Source organism: Lissotriton helveticus, chromosome 6, assembly GCF_964261635.1.
Source record: "Lissotriton helveticus chromosome 6, aLisHel1.1, whole genome shotgun sequence".
In the NCBI taxonomy this organism is placed as follows: domain Eukaryota; kingdom Metazoa; phylum Chordata; class Amphibia; order Caudata; family Salamandridae; genus Lissotriton; species Lissotriton helveticus.
In genome coordinates, this window is record NC_136067.1 from 1,348,839,509 (window position 1) to 1,348,863,525 (window position 24,017).

Genomic DNA, 24,017 nt, shown 5'->3' on the forward strand with positions numbered 1-24,017 from the left:
AGTATTAGTATAGGCTGTATCCGTCATAATCACTACAATTATACCAACCAGTATAATTTGTTACTTCTGAGATCTTATGCACTGTATCAGGTTGCATGTGGTTTAAAGTAAAATATGTAATTTTGCCAAAGGAAAAACATTGGCTGGATATTGAAATATTGACCTGAGTTGGTTAACTTGTAGCAGGCTGAGTTTTTAACTCAACGGTGCCTCCTCTACTAAGTAGTGTCATTGGTGCTTGGTTTTGGCTCCAGGACACTGGTGGTAATGGCTCTGACTGACACAACCTTAGAACAGCTCTAGACTGCCATTGAAAAACCATATAAAGTTTCCAGACAGGGGAATCGTGGGATGCTGGTGGTGAACTGGTTTGGGCACAGCTGACGTCTCTGCCCAGGTGTACATGAGGGCACATGGGGGTCTTAGTCTAACCATACTGAGAGAGTGAAAGCGAACACTATAGAGGAAAGGACACAGTCATTCAAAACCATCTATTCATTTGTATATATTTAGCTGCCCAGGGATCAAAAGCTGTCAGAACAAATCACCCGTCTGTGTCAGAAAGGTTATAAAACATTACTACACCTGTTCTTGCTGCACTCCATCAGACAGAGACTCTTCTAGCACAACATAGGTGTGCTTCTCTCAACTGACAACATATGTCCTTGATTTTAGAATATTTTAATTTAGGGTGACAAAAATGTTGATGTTTCCACCTGTGCTCTTTACCAGTAGTTTATCCACTATGTAAAGCCTGGAACATGTATTAGGACCTCATCTATGCATAACCATATCACAACATACCCTCATGTATTTGGGTTAAATATCAACAGTGTTCTATAATCAAAAGCCAGCGGTCCCATAGTATTAACATGCTGACTCTAGTCCATAGCATTAGCCCAGACATGTTGTGGTAATCACCACAATCAATGTGTTGGTCAGTTCTGTAATCAACAACCTTGTTTGTAGTACCACAGAAAACCGCAGGTATTGTATTGTATTGCCATACTTATTTCGCACTTACTACCACTATGTGGGGCACTGAAGCTCTTGCCTACCTAAGCTGCAGGCTATGTTGTGCAAGTTGTGTGGTTGGGAGGGAGTTGTCTTTGTTTTTTGAACCTATGTGGAAAGTATTTCTGTGTAGCCCATGATGACCACTAAGGTACAGTTATCTTGTCATGGAATACAGCACTGAGCTGTGTAGTGAGTGAATAGCTGTGCAAGAGAACACTAGATTTCTCAAGCACAGTGGCTGTGCAGGTGAAACCTAAAAAAGCTGGTTTGTCTTTCTAGGAGAACCAGTGGGACAGAGTTCCCTGTAACGCCCACTATGGTATTAGCCAGGCCCAAGGCTTCAAATCAGGGTGCATCATCTAACCGCATTGATACTGGATGCCACAGTGACTCTACGCAATAGGTAGAAACTGCTGCGATTGGTACAGGAAACAATGCTTACAAGAGGAAACATTATCACATATCCTCTGGTGGTTTGCTTTTCAGCAGCTTTTGGATAGCGATGTTAGGAGCCATTCAAAATATCTTTGTTTTAATGATTCCAGGGGACCCAGCATTGTTATACTAGGCTGGATGCTGATGTACATTTGGAATAGAGGAGTAAAAGATAAGGGCTGCCCTGCCTTTTCTTGCTACCTGCCAAGAATGCCCATCCTCAGCTAAGTGAGTACTTATCCTACATAATCCTTGTATCCCACCTTCTTAAAGATTGATGGAGTTTTGGCAGCGCAAATCACGAACAGCTTGGATCCGTGTGCTGTTTTGTGTTTACACAGGCGCTCCTCGCATTGTGATGCTTTACAATTTCAGCTTGGCAAACCGGTGCAGACTAGAGCGCCTCGCAGTTCGGTGCTTCTGCTGCCGCTGCCCTGCGCGTGCCCATTACCCAGTGCGGATGGGCTCGGGGGCCATACGGGAGCACAGCGGCGCTGCTGCTGCCACTTGCACGTCCCCATAAACTGCAGAGAGCACCGCAGCACATCTACTGCTCCTGGCACGTGCCCATAAACTACACACTAAATCAGGCGGGGAGACGGGGGGTGAGCCAGAGAGCGGCAGAGCAGCTCCCCGGCCCGGCAGGAAGGAGCCGCACACGGCGTCTATGCCTGTGTGCACGTGAGGAGGACGTGCGCCAGACAAACACACTGCTAGATGGTGAACGCGCGCACACCATCTGGAATGCATTACACGGCCACCCTGACAGCTCCTAATTATAATTAATGTACTTCTTTGCGCGAGCACGAACGAAATATGCCCAAGATGGCGGAACAAAACTACATTTACCCTATCACTTCAAGCCTATTAAAACGACAACACAACGAAGACGAATCACTGGCCAGATGACAGAACACGCAAAGGAATGTGTGGAATTTTTCTCGGCCAAAGCCCTAGGAGATACTTCTTTTTTTTCTTCTTTAACATTAGTTCTCGAAGCTCCTCCCACTTTCAGTGGGGAGGAGTCCGAGCCCTAAAAAGGAAGCCATGCCAATATGTCAGACTTCACCTTGGACTACCGCACCGCTTTTGGCTTCTGGGGTCCAGCTAATCTTCAGAATGTACACATCAAATGAGTATATATGTAGACCATAACCAGAGAAAAGCAGAATTATGTTTGAAAGTTAGTTGGTACTTTCAGAGTAGATTCTGCTTATGGATGCAACAGATAAATGACATTTGGTTAGCATTCACTCACCCTAAAATGACTAATGTCCCTTAAGTACATCACAACTGAGAAACCTCATTTATTTACTCTTAAACAATACATGTTTAGGAAATATGAGCTTTAGAAATACATATGTCATTAAACTATAACTTTTTTTACCTTCACAGAAACGTATGAAGATTTTGACTCGAGTAATTGAGGTAAGTGACAGTGTGGTTGCCGGAACAGTACTTACAAAGTCTAATGTCTCCATTTTGTAGCAAAAAGGCTGATAAAACGACAAAAGTTAAAAACAATAGCATTAAGGCAGAAAATAATCATTTCTCATTAAAGTGATTTATTTTCACTATGTTTCTGCTGAAATGAAAATCTCAAGATTTCTACTATTTCTCTTGAATCCTCTATTTGGTGCAAATTATACCTCTTTCCTGATTGGAATACAGCAGCGCAAGCTTAGGGTAGTGACTCAAACACATTGTAGGTAGAGTTTTGTCATGTGTACACAGCACCAGTAGCCCACAGTTATCAAAATCCATCTAGTGCTACGGAAGGGATGAGCAGAAAAGACAAAACGATACGTCCTCCCGTCTAAGACTCCTCCAACAAAAGGTATCCCATACAATTAATCAGTAGCCTGGTAGCTAAACCGGGATAAATCACATACCAAGTCAAGCATGTCTCTTATCATCAAACAAGACCTTAGTGTTGTTTGGAAGACCCTCACACACCCTATTGTTGCCACACTTCATCATTGGGTCTCATCCCAGTCCTTCAAAAACAGGATGGGCTCGTCCATATTCCAGGGAGCACTTGTAATTTTTTCCTGCTGGGTTCTTAAGATATAAAATACCTCTGAACACCCAGGTATTCCTTTATTAACTGTGTTCCTGGTATGATTAAAAATTTGATTAAAGGGGGGTGTCTATGGGGATAATGATACTACACCCTGTGTATAGTCGACATGTTTCAGCCCTAAACTTAAGAGGCCATAGGGTCCACGGCTTTTGTCACGTCTAGGTTTTTTGCCCTATAATAATGTAAGTGATGTCAAAACAACCTCACTACATTTAGTCAGAACACAACGTGCAACATATTCATGACATGCAAACTGACATTGTTGTCCTTGTTCCAGTGGGGTTCCTCTCTTGGGTCCTGTAAGAGAAAGTAATAACACCAGGAAATTTGCATCAGCTTATGGTCTCACGCCTCACATGCGCAGCAGTGGTGGATATTAAAAATCACCACTTCTGTCAGTGAGCAGAAGCAACTTCAAGCTGCAAATTATTTGTGGTGATCATGTATCCAAACGGGGACTGAAGATATACATATCAACATGAAGACAGGTACATGTGTGCGAACAGCGCGGTCACAACATGCAACATCAGAAACCACGTATGGTGTTTCTTATGTTCATAGTCTACTTATCTGGTGTACTGCAGTGGGTTGTCCAACCTGATAATTTGTTCTCGTTTTTGGTCTTGAGCAGGCATGCTTGGAGAGGTATCTGCTGTGATGGGCTTTCTTACTATCATTCCATGTTGGAATTTCATTGTGAGATGTAAAGAAGCAGTCATAGTGTACAATCCTCTGGTTCGACAGAAGTATGTGACAGATCTCATCAGTTATTTTATGTCTAATGAGTTGATTATGGCTGGTTTATTGGCTGGTACAGTACTGGGTGTTGGACATGACCCATAGCATATATGTCTTATCTAAAGTTATTAAGCTATAGTTGTCTGCCAACCGCTATATGTTATTGGATTAGTATTAGTGTGGGTGAGAAAGGTTATATTTGAGTTAACATTATAACATAATAACCAGTCCTTCTTAGGTTACCTGGTTATAGAAAAGTTTGCTTTTTGGTTTGTTCCATATCTGTGGATTGTAAACTGTACATTGAAATAGAAGGTGTTATCATCTTTCTAGTTTTAATTCCAGGGTTGTGGGATAATGTAGTTATATTGGAAATAATATTTACAACAACCACACCAATGCCAAACCCACAACATTTTTAATGTGCTAGATGTGTGTGGCAGAGGCATTTCAGAGTGGCTAAAGATTCATGTAGATCATTGTCTAGAATGTCTTCTCAAACCCAAAATAGCTGTAATGATGCCAGAGGGGCTTCCACCAAACTCCTATGTAGGAAACCTGGTTTCAGAAACATGATGGTAGGTAAGGATCACTGCTATGAAAACACTAGTTACTCTTACTTATCTCAAAAGTCTCTACCACAGTTATATCAACAGGCAGTTGCTGCATGGGAAAAACTCTCATCTCTGAGGGCAATAAAGTTGACTCAATAATGGACTAGTGAATATTGACTATAGGGTGGTAATTGCTCTTTGGGTCAGCTCTTCATCTACCATCAGCTCGAGTCTAAGGCCGATAGCCCAATGAACCTATTTTAAAAGACACTGGGCCACTACCTCCTCACCAGACCTCCCTGTCACAGTACCTACATACATGAGCGAAAGCTCCTCCCCTCAGACATTACTAAGCTGAAAACTCCCCTGCTCCCATCTCTACCCTCCAGGCCATGCCAGCATCCTGTGGCACATAGCCCCTGACGTTACCTTCCAACATCTTGTTTTTTTCTGCGTCTGGAGAACAGGCTGGAACACGATTGTGCTAACAGTAAATGTGTGCCGTTTGCTTCAGCAAAAATTTTTTGTTAGAGTAAGTCCCTGCTGTTGCTCCATTTGTGTTCCAGGTTAGGTTGATTGTGAAGACAGATGCCAGAGTGCTGGGGGGGCTGTGGTGGCTCAGGATTCATTTCAGTGGGTCTGGTCCGACCTGGAGGCTCGGATGTCTTCCAACTGGAAGGAGTTGGAGGCAGTCAAGTTGGCTCAGGTTCATTTTCTTCCTTGGGTCCTGCAGAGGGATTTTCTGTTCTGGACAAACAATATTGTGGTGGTGTGCTGTGTGAACCACTAGGGGAGTGTGAAAGTGGCTTACCTAAACTTGTTAAAGACACACAGATGATGGACGGAATGCAGAGCAAATCAAACATTCACTCCCAGTCAATAGATCTGACTTAAATCCATTGTTCTGTTGCTTGCCATGCCATCCCAGTTTAGACCCAGGCATATTCACATCAGTCTTAACCCTGTGCCTCATGGGAAAAGTCCACAACAAACTGCCAAGCCAGGTCCTCCGTGGACCGGAAAAAAGCATCCTGGAACCGGTTTCGGGGCATCAACCCTCATCAGCTAGGCTGGGTTGAATCGAGTGGCACAGTGAGCTCGGAACCCATGTCTGGGCATACCCAGCGCACTTAGGGCGAGAAATCAAAAGACACACAGATGATGGATGAAATGCAGAGCAAAATCAAACATTCACCCCCAGCCCATAGATCTGAGTTAAATCCATTGTGCTTTTGCTCAATACTCCACCCCAGTTTAGACCCAGCCATTTGCAAATTAGTCTCAACTCTGTGCCTCATAGAAAGAGTCCAGACAGCACTGCCAAGCCAGGTCCTCCCTGGACTGAAAACAAGCATTCTGGGTCCGGTTTCGGGGCAACACACCTAATGAGCCAGGATAGCTTGAATCCTGTGGCACAGTGAACTCGGGACCCACGTCTGGGCATACCTGGATCATTTGGGGCGAGAAAGCAAAAGACACATAGATGATGGACGGAATGCAGAGCAAATCAAACATTCACCCCCAGTCACTAGATCTGAGTTGAATCCATTGTTCTTTTGCTTACCATGCCATCCCAGTTTAAACCCAGCCACACGCAAATCCATCTTAACCCTGTGCCTCATTGGAACAATCCAGACCGAACTGCCCAGCCAGGTCCTCCCAGGACCAGAAACAAGCATCCTGGGACTGGCAGTTCAGGCTGGTCTGTTCCCATTGGGTGCAGAGTCAAGACAGATTTGCATATGGCTGGGTTCGAACTGGAATGGCATGGGGAGCAAAAAAAGAATGGATGTTGGCCCAGATATCTGTACTGGGGTGGAAGTATGACATTGTTCTACATTCTGTCCATCAATTGTTCTTCTATTATTTGTCACCCCTTGTGGTGTGGGTATGCCCGACGTGGGTCCAATGCTCTCCATGCCACTTGAGACAAGCTACCTTGGCTGATGAGGGGTGAAACCCCGAAACTGGTCCTAGGATGCTTGTTTCCAGTCCAGAGGACGTTGTCTGGCAGTTCAGGATGGACTGTTTCCATTGGGCGAGGGTCAAGACTGATTTGCATATGGCTGGGTTCAAACTGGAATGGAATGGGGAGCAAAAAAACAATAGATTTATGCCCAGATCTCCGTTCTGGGTGAATGCATGACATTGCTCTACATTCTGTCCATCAATTGTTCTTTTATCATCTCCCTAAACTTGTTAGCTCAACAGATTTGCCAGTGGGCCGAGATTAATTTGTTGTCACTGAGGGCGATGCATCTGCCTTTGGTGTTGAACTCTGAGGTGGATTGTTTGATCAGGTTGCTTCTCTTTCTGTTGGAAATGCGTTTGGATAAAAGGGTTTCTGGGGTCCTCATGCAGAAGTTTGGAGTGCAGGTGGTGGACCTGTTTGCAGCCCAGGATAACAGCTTGAGAGAGAGATTTTGCCCTCTATTACCAACAGAGACTGTTTAGAGGGTGGATTCTCTGTCCTTTCAGTGGTTGATTCATGTTTTTCCTCCGATTGCTTTAATTCTGTCATGAATTTGTTGTCTCAAGCATGCCTTATAGTGGTCCCGGAATTCCCGAGTTATAAGCACACAGAGAATCCCTTTCATCAGGAGACTCACACAGAACGGAACAATGCATGGACTACAGTTCCCAAGAGCCTTAGTGAGTTGACCCTGTGCGTGGACAGGAACTGCCTACAGAACTGAAGATGGACTGCGGAACACTGTTGGAAATTCTAAACCGGTTCCTGGTTCGATGGAAGGACACTGTTTATACCCCACTGGTTCGGTAAAGGTGCTCTGCACTGCTCGCCTTGTATTCGTGACTTTTCCTTTTGATCCGGGGAAGCTTTCGCCTTGCTGGCCTTGCGTTGGGACAGTATATCCTGCTTCTCTGTCCGATGCACAGACTCACTTGATTCCCGTACTTACCTATCATTGTTGAATCTCTTCTGCTCGGCTTGTGTGGTTGGATTTTCTTTGGCTCTAATTGTGGAGCGCCACTCGTTTTCCCTTATCTGAAGGCACTTCGCTTGCTCAGGTGGCAAACCACGGCTCAGTGGTTTTCACGAGGGTAACATTGACATTATCATTTGTTCTGTTGAGAGTATGGTACTCCTCAAGGACCTTTTATTTTTATGAGGTTCGGATTTATTTTGCTGATTGATTCCTCAGCAAAATATTTTTTAAAGGATTTCCTCATTGTACATATGGGAAAGTTATATCTACAAATTAATACTGAATACGTCTGTTTATAGGAATTCCTGTTTCCTCTGCTCTGCTTAACAGGGGTGATTACCAGAGCGGTACAGGACTACGCTCAACCCCTGTGAACTCATATGGAGTCAATAAAGGGTATGTCACTGTGTGAGACTGGGCACCAATTCCTCAGGATATGGTCTTTAGCCTGTGTTGTTATACCTACGATGTTATAGAGTTTCTCTTTCTATATCTATCTTGATACAGCAAACCGAGATAAAATAATTGATGTTTCCACACAAGAGCTACGGAATACGTAGGATACTTCAGGCTGCATCAATCAATAAATTAATCAGGGGATTGTAAGGGCGCTACTCACCCGTGAGGGTCTCAAGGGACTAGGGGGGTGCGCCACTCTGTTCAGATGAAGAACCAGGTCTTGAGCGTCTTCCTGAAGGTGTTCAGGGAGGGGGAGAGTCTGATGTCTTCTGGTAGCTCGTTCCAGGTCTTGGCTGCAATGTGAGAGAACGATCTGCCGCCCGATTTGTGGATGCGGGGGTTTCAGCCGGTACGAGGTTGGATGATCGTAGGTTTCTTTTGGGTACGTCGAAGTTTATTCTGTCATTGAGGTATTTGGGTCCGCTGTTGCGCAGGCATTTGTCGGCTTGAATGAGAATTTTGAAGTGACTCTCTTCTCCATGGGGAGCCAGTGGAATCGCCGCAGGTGTTGGCTGATGTGTTCATGCCGGGGGATGCCGAGGACGAGTGTGGTTGCGGTTTTCTGTATTGTTTGCAGTTTTGCGGAGTAGGGACTTGTTGATGCTGGCGTAAAGTGCATTGCCATAGTCGAGTTTGCTGGTGATGAGTGCGTGGGTGACTGTTTTTCTGGACTCGGGGGGATCCATCTGAAGGTCTTTCGGAGGATGCGGAGGGTGTTGAAGCAGTTGGAGGTGATGGTGTTGACCTGACGGTTCATGGTGAGTGATGAATCGAGTACGATGCTGAGGTCCTCGGCGTGGTCTGAGGGGGTGGGGGAGCTTTGAAGAGCAGAGGGCCACCAGGTGTTGTCCCATGCTGAAGGTGTGGTTCCAAGGATGAGGACTTCAGTCTTCTCTGCGTTGAGTTTGAGGCAGCTGTTGGCCATCCAGACTGTGACTTCTTGCATTCCTCTTTGGAAGTTGAGTTTTGCAGTGGTGGGGTCTTTGGTGAGGGAGAGGATGAGCTGGGTGTCATCGGCGTACGATACGATGTTTAGGCCGTGTTGTCGGACGATGTCTGCAAGGGGGGCCATGTAGATGTTGAAGAGGGTCAGACTCAGAGAGAATCCCTGTTGGACTCTGCAGGTGATTTCCATAGGGGCGGAGAGGAATGGCAGTAGTCTGATCCTTTGGCTTCATCCGGTGAGGAACGAGCAGATCCAGTCTAGGACAGTTCCTTGTATGTCAGCGTCATGAAGTCTAGCGGATAGTGTGCAGTGAGAGACAATGTTGAAGGCTGCAGACAGGTCAAGGAGGATGAGGGCTGCGGAGTGGCCTTTGTCCAGGAGGGCGCGAATATCATCTGTGGCGGTGAGTAGCATAGTAGTATTATTTTTGTTACAGGTATTATTGAAGTTCTATCTCTTGAGTAATTGATGTGTTTAATGGACAGTCTTCATCGCTAGACAGAAAGAAGTATTTATGCTTTTATGCTGTAATTTCAGATCTACCTCCTTGCTGTTTCCGCCCTCTCCTTCCCTCCCTTGATCATCCCAGTGTCCTGTGCTATTATAGCTGTTCTGGCTTGGGACTATAAAGAGGTGCACCATTCACTGCTACAAACCGACCCCAAGGCTTTTCTACCTTGACAAATTCAGAGGGTTCTTTTGAAAGTCAAGCTGGACAGGGCCTCTGTGATCCTGGTAGCTCCAGTCTGGAACAGGTGGCCTTGGTTTACTCTGTTGTTACAGTTGGCAGTGTTGCCTTGCTGGAGACTTCCCGTGGACCCCTGTTCTCTGACGTTTATGTGTCTGTCTCTGGAGTGTCTGGTCAAGCTGCCGCTGGTGGGCTGGCTGTGGAAAGGATGAACTTTGTGGCGCTTGCTCATTCCCCTGAGGTGGCTCTCTTTATTCAGCAGTTTCATAGACCTTCTACCCTCAAATCTTATGCCAGGCATTGGGTTTCCTTTCAGGGCTGGTGTTATGACAGGGGCTGGTCTGCATAGACAGTGAATCTTGTACATATTTTGGAATTTCTGAAGGATAGTTTTGGTGTAGGTTTGGTTGTTTCCTCTTTGAGGGCTCAGTGGGTGGCTGTTCAGGCTTTTCGGGGTCCTGCCTGTGCTGCTGTTTGCCTTTAGTGTCCCGGCTGTTGAGGAGTTGTTTTCTCAAGAAGCCTGTGGTTGAATCATTAACTCCCAGTTGGGATCTGCTGTTGATGTTGAGGGTGTTGCAATCTTCCCTGTTTGAGCCTCCGGAGGAGGTTTTCCTGAGGTTTCTGTCTATCAAAGTTGTTTTCCTGGTGACTATTACCTCAGCGAGGCGTTAGGGGGAGTTGGGCACATTGTTTTATTCTGAGCCTTTTTTGAAGTGCTATCCGGATCTGGTGGTTCTCAGGCCTGATACTTTGTTTGTACCTAAGGTTCTCTCCTCTTTCCATTGTTCGGAAGAGATGGTGTTGCTGATGTTTTGTCCTGATCCTCAGTCTGAAGAGGAGGTTTGACTGCACTGATTGGAAGCCAAGCGGGCTCTTGAGCTGTATATGGGTTGTGGACTACAACAGCAAAGGTGCACCACAACATTCAGCATTACATATATAGACTTTAATAAGTCACGAAGAGTGTTGTTCCTCTATAGGATTTTATTTCAGATAAACGCGGTTGAAACATCACACAGCCGGCGCGTTTCGTCCCAACATGGGACTTCTTCAGGGCTGTCAAATCTTCTATAACTGATGTCGTTCTTCTGCGGGCAAAAGTCTAAATCTCAGAGGCAGCTGAAGAAGTCCCATGTTGGGACAAAACGCTTCGGCTGTGTGATGCTTCAACTGTGTTTATCTGAAATAAAATCCTATAGAGGAACAACACTCTTCGTGACTTATTAAAGTCTATATATGTAATGCTGATTGTTGTGGTGCACCTTTGCTGTTGTAGTCAATGTATGAAGTTCCTGAGGGAACAAGCACTGTTGTAGTGGGTGCTATACGATGTGCACACAACGACCCATTGAGTAATTTGGGGGTTTCAACTCACACGTGGGGGGTATTTCCTGTTAGGTGCAGGTCAAAAGAAGGTTCCACTGCTGGTTTGGGGTATATGAGTTGTACCTGCCCATTTTGTAAAGTGGATTCCCTTTTTGTTATTTTTGGTCTGGCGGGTCAAGGTCTGTAGCCTTCTGTTGCTACTCTGAGCAGGTGGCTGCAGTGGGCTATTCTTGCGGCTTAGGAATCCAGTGGGGTGCCGGTGCCTAAGTCTGTGCAGGGCCGGTCTACTCGGAGGGTGGCTGCTTCTTGGGCTTGTTTGCAGGGGTTTTCTATGGCAGAGATTTGTAAGGCTGCTGCTTGGAGTGCTCCTCACACCCTTATGTCGCATTATCGCTTGGTGATGGGTGGGTATGTGTCTGCCAATTTTGGTTACCCTGTGTTGCATTCTGTGCAATGTGTGTAACTTTGCATGCATCTTGGTATAATAAAGTCTGTCTGTAGCTCTGTTGTTGAGCTGATTCTTGCTTGGTTATCTGCTCATGTATGTAAGGACTGTGACGAGAGATTTGGCGAGGAGTAATGACCGGTTACTTGCCAGTAATATTCATTACTTCGAATCTTAGACTTCCTTGTCACAGTCCTGGTTCCCACCCCTCTCTCCCTGTTTCGGCTTCTTGTGCTTTGTGGTAGAGGATGTTGGAAGGTAAGGTCAGGGGTTATGTACCACAGGATGTGGGCATGGCCTGGAGGGTAGGGATGGAAGCAGGGTAGTTTTCAGTTTGGTAATGTCTGCGAGGAGGAGCTATCACTCATGTATGTAAGGACTGTGAAGGGGAGGTCTAAGACTCGGAGTAATGAATATAACCGGTCAGTGATCGGTCAATTTCCAAACCTTTTTCCGTGTGTAAGTTTATTGCTTATGTGCAACTGGCCATTTGTAGAAATAAAACCACTTTTTCAATTAATAAAATGTGTTTTTGATTTTTAAACAGACTTAATCACATAAAGATGTTAGCATAAATCTACTTCGAAATGCAGTGAATAAGGTTTCCAGGGAGGGAATACCATGGACCGTATGCACACCCACAAACTTGTCCATTTGTGGATAGTGACAAAACTAACTACCCTCTTAATACCAGCAAGGAAGCAAGAACATTTCAAAGGTAGGAAGGTAAAGAAATAACTTTGAAAATTGGTGTAGTCTATGCTAAGTGGATTATCCACTGGGAATAATATTTGCCCTTAGAGAAAAATGTATTTTAACACGGGGAAGGTATTGCCCCATGCACAATTGTATACTATATACAGTTGCACGTATGAAAAAGCCCTCAAATGTGAGCAAATGGAAAATTGCAAAATTTCCTCACCTGAAATTGTCTATCTTTGTAAAAATGTGTGAGTTCCAAAAAGTCGAAAAACTGCACTCACTTAAAACCGGGGGCCTGCGGACATTGAGTGCCACCTTACCTGCCTTTATTTTCTTGAGATTTGTTTTTAAGTGGAATCCGATGTTGTGATTCTGACAAAGTATCTTTGCAGATATGCCTGAGCTTTTGTGCGTGCACGTGTACTGCTTATGCATTGAGCTGGTGACCATTGGTGTTAATTCATTTTTATTAAACTTGAAAAGAAGCAGATCACAGAAGTGCAGTAACACAACGCTCGAAAAGGCAGAAATTGGAGCTCACTGCATTACCGCATTCCAAGAGATAGTGAACCTTGATTGTTTACAATAATCTCTTCCATCACATAAGAGATTCCAAATGACCATCATAAAAATGGAAGGAATGGCTACCAAGACTTCGAACACTATGGATTTCAGCTTGTTTTCATCTGTGGCAGTATGGCTTAAGGCTTCAGTGGAACTACTGCGCAGGGACAATACACGAGCTCTTTTTAATGGTGTATGGCCCTGATAATTGTACCCTGAAAATATTGCATTCCATGCTGGACAGGTGCCAAGATTAGCGAGTGTTGCCTCCGCGGATCTGTTGTCGCTCTGCCTGGCCTTTATTGTCTCTGTGCTTTAATGTAATACCTTGCAGCTCCGAAGCAGCAGCTGACGCAAATCCCATGTGTACATATCCAGCGGCGGGGAGCACCGAGTCACAGAGGTGCATTGTTGGCGAGTTGAGAGCTAGCTTGAAAGACATCCACAAGTGTTTCTGGAACAGAAAATGCATAAGGCACAAAAAAAGTGTGACCCCGCGCTTTCCTTTGAACTCCTCGACATCAGCACAACAAATGCAGGACAAATACAGTGAAACTGAGGAGGTGCTGCGAGTAGATGTGGTTTAGTTGTCAAGCTGCAAAAATAGGTAATTATTAACCCAGAGTGAGGGGCATTTCTAGGGTAAAGCGATTAGACAGCTTTCACGGTGGCCGCCATTAGGGGTGCCAGAATGACCATAAAATCCGCAATCGAGGTCTAATAAAAAAAATAACGCAGTTTTCTCCCCACCTGTACTTCCCAAATTACTTACCATATCCTTCATTTTCCAAATTGTGTGAGCTTGGGCACCTCACTTTATCTCCTTGTGCATTCGTTTGTATCAAATGACAGCCTAATAATCACTTGCATTGAAGCTATACTAAAATACAGTTCTACTGATAGACGCCCTTGTCGAATTTACACTTTCTGTAGGCTTATTCGTGTAACTATTGTCTATCCCTTGGGAGAGATTGTATTATAATTTATGGATTGCACCCCGTGTAGTGCTCATCATGACAACGAGAGTTGGGGAGGGAGGCGATTATGCACTGTATGGTATAGATGTGTAACATAGATTACAAGCGATACTCGTGTTGCCTTATGTTTCAGTCAAAACTAATCAGTTTGCAGCTGTGAACCTCCATTAGAATATTCATTCGAACGGTGTTCAATAGAAAGTTCAAGTGTGAATCCACGGTCAAAAATGGAGGGCAGGGTGGTGATGCAGGCCCCTGCAACACAAGGTGGAGGGTGGAGATTTAGTGGCGGACCAATCAGAGTTATGGTATATGAACATTTGTGAGTCTTAGGACCCCTCTTCGCATTCTATGGGGGTCCTCGTCATTTTCTGTAATGCCACTGAAGGACAACCCTCATTACACGATAGGCACAGGTGCATGCTGTAGTTAAAATATGCCCTAAATGTGTATCTACGAGGAGAACGCGGGAAACTTCAAAAAGGCATGGATGCATTTAAAGGACCGTCTCCAGCGAGCCTTTCAAAGAAAAACGAGCAATATTCCCATGCTTAAGCATTAACTGACAGGAAACAGGAAGTAAGCGACGGTGACCGGGTCATGACCTTGGCGACCTCTGCGTCTAATGTAATGCGATGCTGTGACAGTTGTTGGGGAGAATGGAAGAGGAGTCTAGTCAGGAGACTGTAAATCACAGGCTGCGATGACAAGGAGGAGCCCAATAAAACTCATCACCTTCTACCGGAGGTGAAACAAGAGCAGAGGCGGGTGATTTATGGATGGAGCCTACCACTGACTATCGCTTTCTCTTCAATCATTTTAGGTCTGCTGTAGGTTGGAGCAACCGCGCCAAATGCCCCTAAAATGTGTTGTGCTTCGAAATAAGTGAATACTGCAAAAACAACAATGATGGACAGAATGTGGATCAATGTCACACATTCACCCCAGTCAAAAGATCTGGGCCCAAATCCATCGTTTTTCCATTCCACACCACCCTGGGTTAGACAATGGCGATATGCAAATCAGCGCTGACCCTGTGCCCCATGGGAACAGTCCAGTCCGAACTACAAAAGCCATGTCCTTCCCAGAACGGAAACAAGCATCCGAGGACCGGCCCGGTTTCGAGGTAACACCTCTCATCAGCCCGGCTAGCTTGCTTCCAGTGGTGTGGAGTGCCTGGGACTCACGTCTGAGCATCCCCAGTACACTTAGAGCGGTTACTGCAAAAACAACAATGATGGACAGAATGTGGATCAATGTCACACATTCACCCCAGTCAAAAGATCTGGGCCCAAATCCATCGTTTTTCCATTCCACACCACCCTGGGTTAGACAATGGCGATATGCAAATCAGCGCTGACCCTGTGCCCCATGGGAACAGTCCAGTCCGAACTACAAAAGCCATGTCCTTCCCAGAACGGAAACAAGCATCCGAGGACCGGCCCGGTTTCGAGGTAACACCTCTCATCAGCCCGGCTAGCTTGCTTCCAGTGGTGTGGAGTGCCTGGGACTCACGTCTGAGCATCCCCAGTACACTTAGAGCGGTTACTGCAAAAACAACAATGATGGACAGAATGTGGATCAATGTCACACATTCACCCCAGTCAAAAGATCTGGGCCCAAATCCATCGTTTTTCCATTCCACACCACCCTGGGTTAGACAATGGCGATATGCAAATCAGCGCTGACCCTGTGCCCCATGGGAACAGTCCAGTCCGAACTACAAAAGCCATGTCCTTCCCAGAACGGAAACAAGCATCCGAGGACCGGCCCGGTTTCGAGGTAACACCTCTCATCAGCCCGGCTAGCTTGCTTCCAGTGGTGTGGAGTGCCTGGGACTCACGTCTGAGCATCCCCAGTACACTTAGAGCGGTTACTGCAAAAACAACAATGATGGACAGAGTGTCTGCAAAAACAACAATGATGGACATCATTGTTGTGTTTGCAGTTACCGCTCTAAGTGTACTGGGGATGCTCAGACGTGAGTCCCAGTTACTCCACACCACTGGAATCAAGCTAGCCGGGCTGATGAGAGGTGTTACCTCGAAACCGGGCCGGTCCTCGGATGCTTGTTTCCGTTCTGGGAAGGACATGGCTTTTGTAGTTCGGACTGGACTGTTCCCATGGGGCACAGGGTCAGCGCTGATTTGCATATCGCCATTGTCTAACCCAGGGTGGTGTGGAGTGGAAAAACGATGGATTTGGGCCCAGATCTTTGGACTGGGGTGAATGTGTGACATTGATCCACATTCTTTCCATCATTGTTGTGTTTGCAGTTACCGCTCTAAGTGTACTGGGGATGCTCAGACGTGAGTCCCAGTTACTCCACACCACTGGAATCAAGCTAGCCGGGCTGATGAGAGGTGTTACCTCGAAACCGGGCCGGTCCTCGGATGCTTGTTTCCGTTCTGGGAAGGACATGGCTTTTGTAGTTCGGACTGGACTGTTCCCATGGGGCACAGGGTCAGCGCTGATTTGCATATCGCCATTGTCTAACCCAGGGTGGTGTGGAGTGGAAAAACGATGGATTTGGGCCCAGATCTTTGGACTGGGGTGAATGTGTGACATTGATCCACATTCTTTCCATCATTGTTGTGTTTGCAGTTACTCGAAATAAGTGAAAACAGCTCGTGGACAAGTCCTCTAAGCAGTCTCCTTGTTTGTTCTTTCAACAATACTTTCGCGTAAACCATGTCCAAATATTAGCTTTTATGTATCGGTGAAAAAATATCATATTTTGCATACTGTCTCTCGTGTATTTAATGACCTTCAAATAACGTACGTCCTTGGGTTACTACCTGCCCGGTAGTAACCCAGAAATATCATTAAGTCACGAGTGTCGTGCAAACGAGAAAAGGTGTCTACCTTGTAATGTTACCCTCAAAAGTGCACCCATTCTGCGTGGTGATATCAGTGACAGACATGACCAGGTGCAACGCTAGTTAAATCATATTCTGTCAAACTACTACATCTCTTTTTTCTCCAGCTGTCATTTTTTATAACGTCTTTCAAATGATTGGCTCAGAAGGTGAGAATAGGCATTTATTTGCATTAATGAACATGTTAACATTAAACTATACAATATACACCTTACTACTGTGTCATGGCAGAGGTAATGGTGATGAAGTTTTACACAAGGTAAATATGCCCTAGGAATAAAATTCCTGCCCTTAGAAACTGGAACCTCCAATTTTAATCCTAGCTCAGCACTTTATATGAAAATGTGTGATGCTGGACAAATCATATATTTTTCTTGTGTTTTAAACTAAAAAGAAACAGAAAGCAAATGTGCAGAGAGTGCTCTATCTATCCCTGTCTCATTGACATGATTCACCAATCCACGACCCGATCACTCCCTGATTTCTATAGATTGGCCTCAACCAGAACTCATGCACCACTCCAGGACTATTATTTAAGAGAACCAACCATTGCTTAAGTGTGCATGAGGAAAGACTATGTGAAATGTTTTTTTCAGATTTACGATTTACAAACAACAATGATGATCAACGAATATTCACTGGAGCAAGAACTATAAAATACTAAAAAGCGAGACACAGGATAAGGAGACGAGGTCAAACAAAAAGATCTTCTCCGGCTGAAGGTAGATTTTAAGCAGGTTGTTAAAGATCAAACAATTCACTGAGGTTTGACCAATGTAAATGAGATGAACAAGGAGTTATTTTGCCAGAGTTCCTAAGTGCAAAAACATAACAATAGAAGAAACGTGAAGAACAGATTAATAGCGCAAGAATCTCCTGCTACAATAACATGCACATTGAAATGCGAGACAGATACTCTGTTTCGCTGTAAAGATATTGCAATGAACTACAATCTGTCTGCATTGAAAAGGCAAAGTAGAGGGTTGCAAATAGAGCTTACTGTAATGGTGATGGGGACGCCCCTTTTTTGACCTCTGGGGATCATTATGGGCCTTTTCTCTCCCTCCGTCCACTGGTCTCAACAGAAGTTAAGAAAGTACCGCACACCTGCTGAAGACAATCGACTGCACCTCTGCTTTTTTCTCAATAGTGAGGGTGTTATGTTTTCTTTCCAGCACTTGTTCCCCCAGCTGGCAGGTGGTTGTGGCACAGCTGCAATTAGAACACAACCAGCAGCAGAGTGACCCTTTTCCAAGGCGTCCTTGCTCACCAGGGCACAAGTCCTAAACAAATGAAGTGGCGGGATGCTGACGTCATGACAGGAAGTAACGTCACGAAAGGTGGCTTGCACCATCAGACTCATTGCCTCCCCTCGCACATCCCTTATATGCGATTGCATCAGAGAGGCCAGCAGCGCCCGAGCAGCATTCTGAATGAACACCGATCTCGCCCCAGAGAGGCCAAAGAGTGAATGTGTGGCTCCATTTGCTCCAGTTATCAAGCTCCCGGTAAAATAAGTGGGGGGATGACGTCCACCCGCGAGGTACCCCGACTCGAGCCCTGTTGCTCACCTACAAAAGAACATCTTCACTCAGATAACCCTTTCGCGACTGCCATACCCCTCTGAGTGTATGGCCAGCAGGCCACGTTTATTTTAAGTGCCTTCTCAGCGGCACCTGCAGGTAAGCTGGTATCAAAGGTAGCTAGGGCATTTTTATGACGTAATGCAGGGCAAAACCCTAGAACATGCAATAAGAAGAGTACACATGTAAGAGCATATACCATTAAACCTAAGTCACATTTCTGCAAAGCAGGCTCAGTGGATCTGTTCGTACACATCGAGCTCGGTAATTCATGAACAGTCCAAGGGAAAGGGATAGAAAATCCGATTGAATGGCAAGCTTAGTTTATGCATTTCATGATAATTGTAGTTTATGAGTGTTTTAGGTATTTATGTACATTTGCATCGGTTGCATGCATACACTAGGCATGCCTTCATGCATGTATAAATATGCATGGTCAGTGCTTTAAGTGGGAGGAAAAACGTGGGGAACACTGAAAGGGATGTGGCCAATGAAGATCAAGTTGGAATTCTTGCAAGAGGTGTGGACTATGTTGCTGGGATATGATATCAATTTGAAAAAAATGAAAAGACAAGGGACATTTGGCAAAACAGGAGCAAGTTGGTTTAATTAAACGCAGCAGTCGGGAGAGTCTCGACAGAGTGCGTCTGAGGAAAGTGTCACTTTGTACAAGTTTTGGCTGACAATAGATATATCTCGAGAGGTACAATAAACCGGTTCTGCATTCTTGAAAAAGCATCTCAGTCATATATCAACACGTTTGGGCATCTAATAAGGGCACAGATGGCTCTCGACCTTGGGCGAGAATATATGTGCCCAGACGTCCGAGGGGGAAGCGCATGATCCCTACGTGTGGTGTAGCTGTCGTGTCATGATTGGCTGAATGTCGCTACCTATATGTGGAATCTAGCTTTGCAGTATTTTGGGGAACACGCACCTTTGAACAAATGTGTTTTATTGGGCCCAATTTCCTTGGACCTATTTGTGGTGCAACTATCTATCTGTGGGATCTATATGGGATTTCCCTGAGTGCACATGTCTCTCTGGGCTAAGTGAGACCCCACCTATGACCTGCCACTCGATAGGTGTGGGTTGGGGTCGTAGGACCTGTCTGACCATGTATCTCTGACTCTGGGTTGATGGGGAGGTCACCATGGGTGAATTCGACAGCAATAATGCGAGTTCATTAGAACTATTGAAAATAATATGGCAGTTGTTGATATCATTTTTACCGACATTCTCAACATTGTGCGTACAGTTGTCACAGCATATATCGACATTGTCTTTATGATATTGACATAGTTATGCATGCCTAGATCATGGCGTACATTGACATTATGTCTACTGGTAACAACATTGTTATCCGTGAATGTATTATGGCATACATTGACATTGTTACTGCCAGTATCGACACTGTTGTGCGGGCATATATTTTGGTATACATTGACAATGGACATGGACCCGCTGAACCATGACAACTATAGACCCATTACAAATGGACGATTGCTGGGCAAACTGATAAAAAAAGAAGCGTTCGCCCAGATGTCACAATTCATTGAAGAGAATGACATACTCTCAGACTTCCAAACAGGATTCTGTCTGGGAAGAGGCACTGAATCTGCCCTCCTTGCCATCTGGGATGACCTGAAGAATGTAGTTGACCGCAACGGGGTTGCTGCGCTACTCCTCTTGGATATCTTGGCTGCCTTTAACATGGTTGACCATGACACTCTAAAAAAAGACTATGAAGCCGGAATAGAGGGAACTGCTCTAGACTGGATCGCGTCCTACCTTCAAAACAGAACTTATGTCATCCATTCGCCACCTTTCTTGTCCAAACCATACTCCACAAAAGCAGGGGTCCCTCAAGGTTTTATCATCTCGCCCATTCTTTTCAATATCTACATGAAGTCATTACCGGTACTGATCAATCAATTTCACCTCACGTGCTATAACTATGCAGATGACACGCAAATACTCCTTCAACTGGAATGCCCCAAAGACATTGGAAAAACCCCAATTTTCAGTTGTCTCAGAGCCGTGGATCAGTGGATGACTTGGAGCCATCTCAAATTGAATGCTTCAATTGAGATGTTGAAGAAAGCCAAGCCTACAGTTTTGTTGTCAGGTTAGGGGGTGAAGGTGGGATCATCTGCGTATTGTACCTCACATCGCATCCAGCATGTTCTGGAGGCTTCTGTGTAATGTTCCTGCTACTTGCTGCTACTCCTGCCATGGCTCTTCTGGTACAAGGCCTGTTTCCTGCTGGATTTACTGTCTCTGGTGTAGGCCGCTCTTGTTTGCAGTTTAGAACTTCGTGAGGCCAGGCTTGACTTTAACTTCAGCTCCAGGAACTCTCATTAATAAGAGCTGCTGCACACATCAAGCAGCTGTTATGTTGAGCTAGTGTAAGACTCCGCTCCCAGTCACCCTGGCACTAGCAGACAGAACACCTGTTGCCTCACAGCTCGTGGGCAGTAGCGAGAAGGATCAGCTCGGAGTCCGTACAGGAAGCTCGCGCACAGAACTTCCTACTTCCAATCTGGGGCTTGCCTTCAGCTACAGATTGACGCTCCTGAATTGAAGTGGGACTGCTTGTTTCTGTTTTCTGTTTTCCCTGATAATTCACCCTGGCAGAAGCCTAAACCCAGGGTGCTACACCTTCCCTGCATAAATCTCACTCCACAGCATACATCGGGACCGCTATCCACCCTGGTGGGACTACTAGTCCCAAGGTGAAACACGAAGCACACCGGCCCCACTCCCGCTGCCACAGGTGAGGGGGAGGAGTCTCCACCGCGCTACAATGCACAGCCTCTCCCTCTGCGGCGCGGGACGCCCCTGAAGTGAAGGGGACTGCTGGTTTCTGTTTTACTTTTTACCTGCTAATTCACCCTGGCGGGAGCCTAAGCCAAGGGTGCTACACCTTGCCTGCCTAAATCTCACTCCACAGCACACATCGGGACCGCCATCCACCCTGGTGGGACTATGAGGCCCAGGGTGCAACGCGAGGCACACTGGCCCCACTCCCGCTGCCACAGGAGAAGGCGAGGAGTCTCCGCCACGCTACAAAGCGCAGCCTCTCCCTCTGCGGCGGGGACGTGTGCGAGATGCGCGCGGGCCAAGGGCGAGCCCGTCGGAGCCCGAAGGAGGCCGGGCTGGGCCAAGTTATTGACATCTGTGGACTGACGGGCTCCGGATTGTTTGACCTGTCCAACTGTACGTGTGGGCTAGGAGGTATTGTTTGATTAGTGAGGTTCTTTAATTTTGACTCCATCTTACATTTGACGTCATTTTGTGTTGCCTTTACACAGGCTGCTCTATTCATGAAGTGTCTCTGCCCTTTGGACTGCAACGTGTTGAAAACCCCCTCTGTCCTTGTTTTGAAACCAATCTCAGACACCAGATGGCCTAACTGCATACAGACATGTCCTGCCATTACTGATTGACCTATAGGTGCTGTAATTGATTGACTTATGGGTTGGGCAGAAACACGACTTAAGGGGTACGTTCTGGTTACATGATGCCTTGTTTTGAATGTTTTCCTATTGGCTAATATTTTGCAGATCTTGTATGTCCATATTAGGTATTTTGCATGTTTGCAAAAGCTAGGACTGCCCCTTACTTTTGTGCTGAGTTTGTAACCCTAAGCATATAAAAGGCCTCTGTGTTCTGTACTCTTTAGACTGCCTAATTCAGTTGCTAAGGCTCCTGTGTGACGTAGTCTCACTTATTTAAGTTTAATAAAGATGTCTTTTCATATTTCAGCTTCTGTGCCAACTTCTTTATTATCAAGTACCCCTGAGAATGAAGATTTAAGTTCTTCAATTGGCGCAGCCAACGTGGGCTTCATCAGAGAAGTGACTTTCTGAAGGAGTGATCTTGTCAGGAGACTGAAATCTACTGAGGAGGACATGACAGGATTCTACTAAGAAAGTACTCTGTGCACGGAGATTCTGGGGATTCTTTGTCTCTGCAGCCCAGTATATTTCTGATCTTCCTAATTTTGATCCTCCACATGATGTCACTCCTGACTGAGAACCTTTTTGGCGTGAGTATTCTAAAAAAGGACCGTTAGGTCATTTAGAACTTGGCAGTTAGAATTTGGACAACCTTTTGATTGGTAAGAGTAAGGTAGTTTAGTAACGCTTACTGTAGCTTTGGAATTTTGGAATTTGTGTTGGCCAACTTTGGATATGGATTTGATATGCAAATTGCAATTTGTGTAGGCAGGTAATGAGGAGATGTTTCTCTATCTGGTTTTGTTGAACGGTGCACGTACGAAAAGTACATTAAGCACTACTTTGATTATAATACTTGCATATTCTGCAGTATTTTTGGCATGCCTGTTTTCAAAGCTCACATCGAAGAATGTGTTGCTTTTTCTTGGCGGTACCATAGTGTGATGTGAAATTAATTAGCCGGCTCTCCTAGAAGGAATACCTAAATAGGTTTAGGTATACAAACATATTTCTTCCTTGGTGATTCTGTATCCCCAGGGAATTATAATATGACATAATACAAAACAAGGATCCTTTGTGCTGTGCAGTTTTTTTGAATGAAGATATGCAGAACGATTTTTGGTGTTCTGCTAGCCAAAGCTAGTGAATTGAGTGTATTTTCGCATCTTGGATATACATCAGTCTGTTGGGCTGTTTTGCAGTCTTTTGGAACACTATTGAGAAGCGCTTCTTGTAAATATGACTTACAACTAGTATTTACAAATGGTTTGGTTTAAGTACAGTCTGTGGGCTGTCCTTTGTTTCTATCCTGAGTATTGATTTGTGGGTTAAATGTGTGTTTAAATGTCTATGTGGTTTTCCCATTAGTGCAACTACTGTAAGTGAATAGCGATGGCGCTATTCACGAAATAAATGGCTAAAGCGCGCCATATTGTGTGTTCTGAGTGTTTGACCCCTTTCTGTTTATGTCTGAAATGAGCTCAATGTGTGGTTGTTGTTTTTCATGATGTTTTCAGTCTATTAAGCAAAATGTCTAAATGCTTAGAAACTAAAATTAAAAATTCACATTCACTAGGAATAAAAAAAGCCTCAAAAACGAAAATTGTGTGTTTTGTAGAAAAACAAACTTATAGTATTTTTTACTTACGTACATTGTATTAGATATTAACAGGCAAACGCTTCAGCAGAAGTACATTTTTGCTGAACTCAGACGCATATTATAGAACACGCATTGATATGTCTTATTTTAAAAAAAAGACTGCCACCATGCTCATGTAACAATGCTGAGAGGAGAGCTTTTATTGCCGATGAGCAAATAGCTGTTGTCTTTGCAGGTCACAGAATAGACAGGAATATTTGCTCAAGCCAGGACTTTGCCCTCAGTTGCACGGGTGAATCTTTGCATTTCAGAATGTTGTTTTAAAAAGGTTACAAACATAAGGTTCATTATTTTGTATTATAGGAAGACATTTCAATTAAGGGTTTTCCTCTCTTTAAGCATTTCTGTAAGCATATTCTTGGTTCTGTTGCTAAATAATAATTAACCTATGTAATGAAGAAACATTTAAAAAAAAGAGAAACAGTAACAGATGCTGAACAAGATAAGGCATGTGCAAGGAAACTAAAAAGTTAACGATGTCCTGAACATTGATTGGCAATCTCAGATAAAGATAAATCAGGGAAATTGGCTTTGCGAGGTCAGTTTCAGGTG

At 44.9% G+C, this 24,017-nt stretch overlaps 1 protein-coding gene across 1 annotated transcript in view; it reads left to right on the top strand.

Annotated features, from left to right (window-relative positions):
• LOC144761733 (uncharacterized) overlaps positions 1-24,017 on the top strand; it is a 503,102-nt gene that overhangs the window by 154,601 nt on the left and 324,484 nt on the right. The window contains exon 4 of the transcript XR_013595874.1: positions 2,848-2,880. The gene's annotated coding sequence lies outside the window, so the exon portion shown is untranslated. The remainder of the gene's footprint in view (positions 1-2,847; positions 2,881-24,017) is intronic.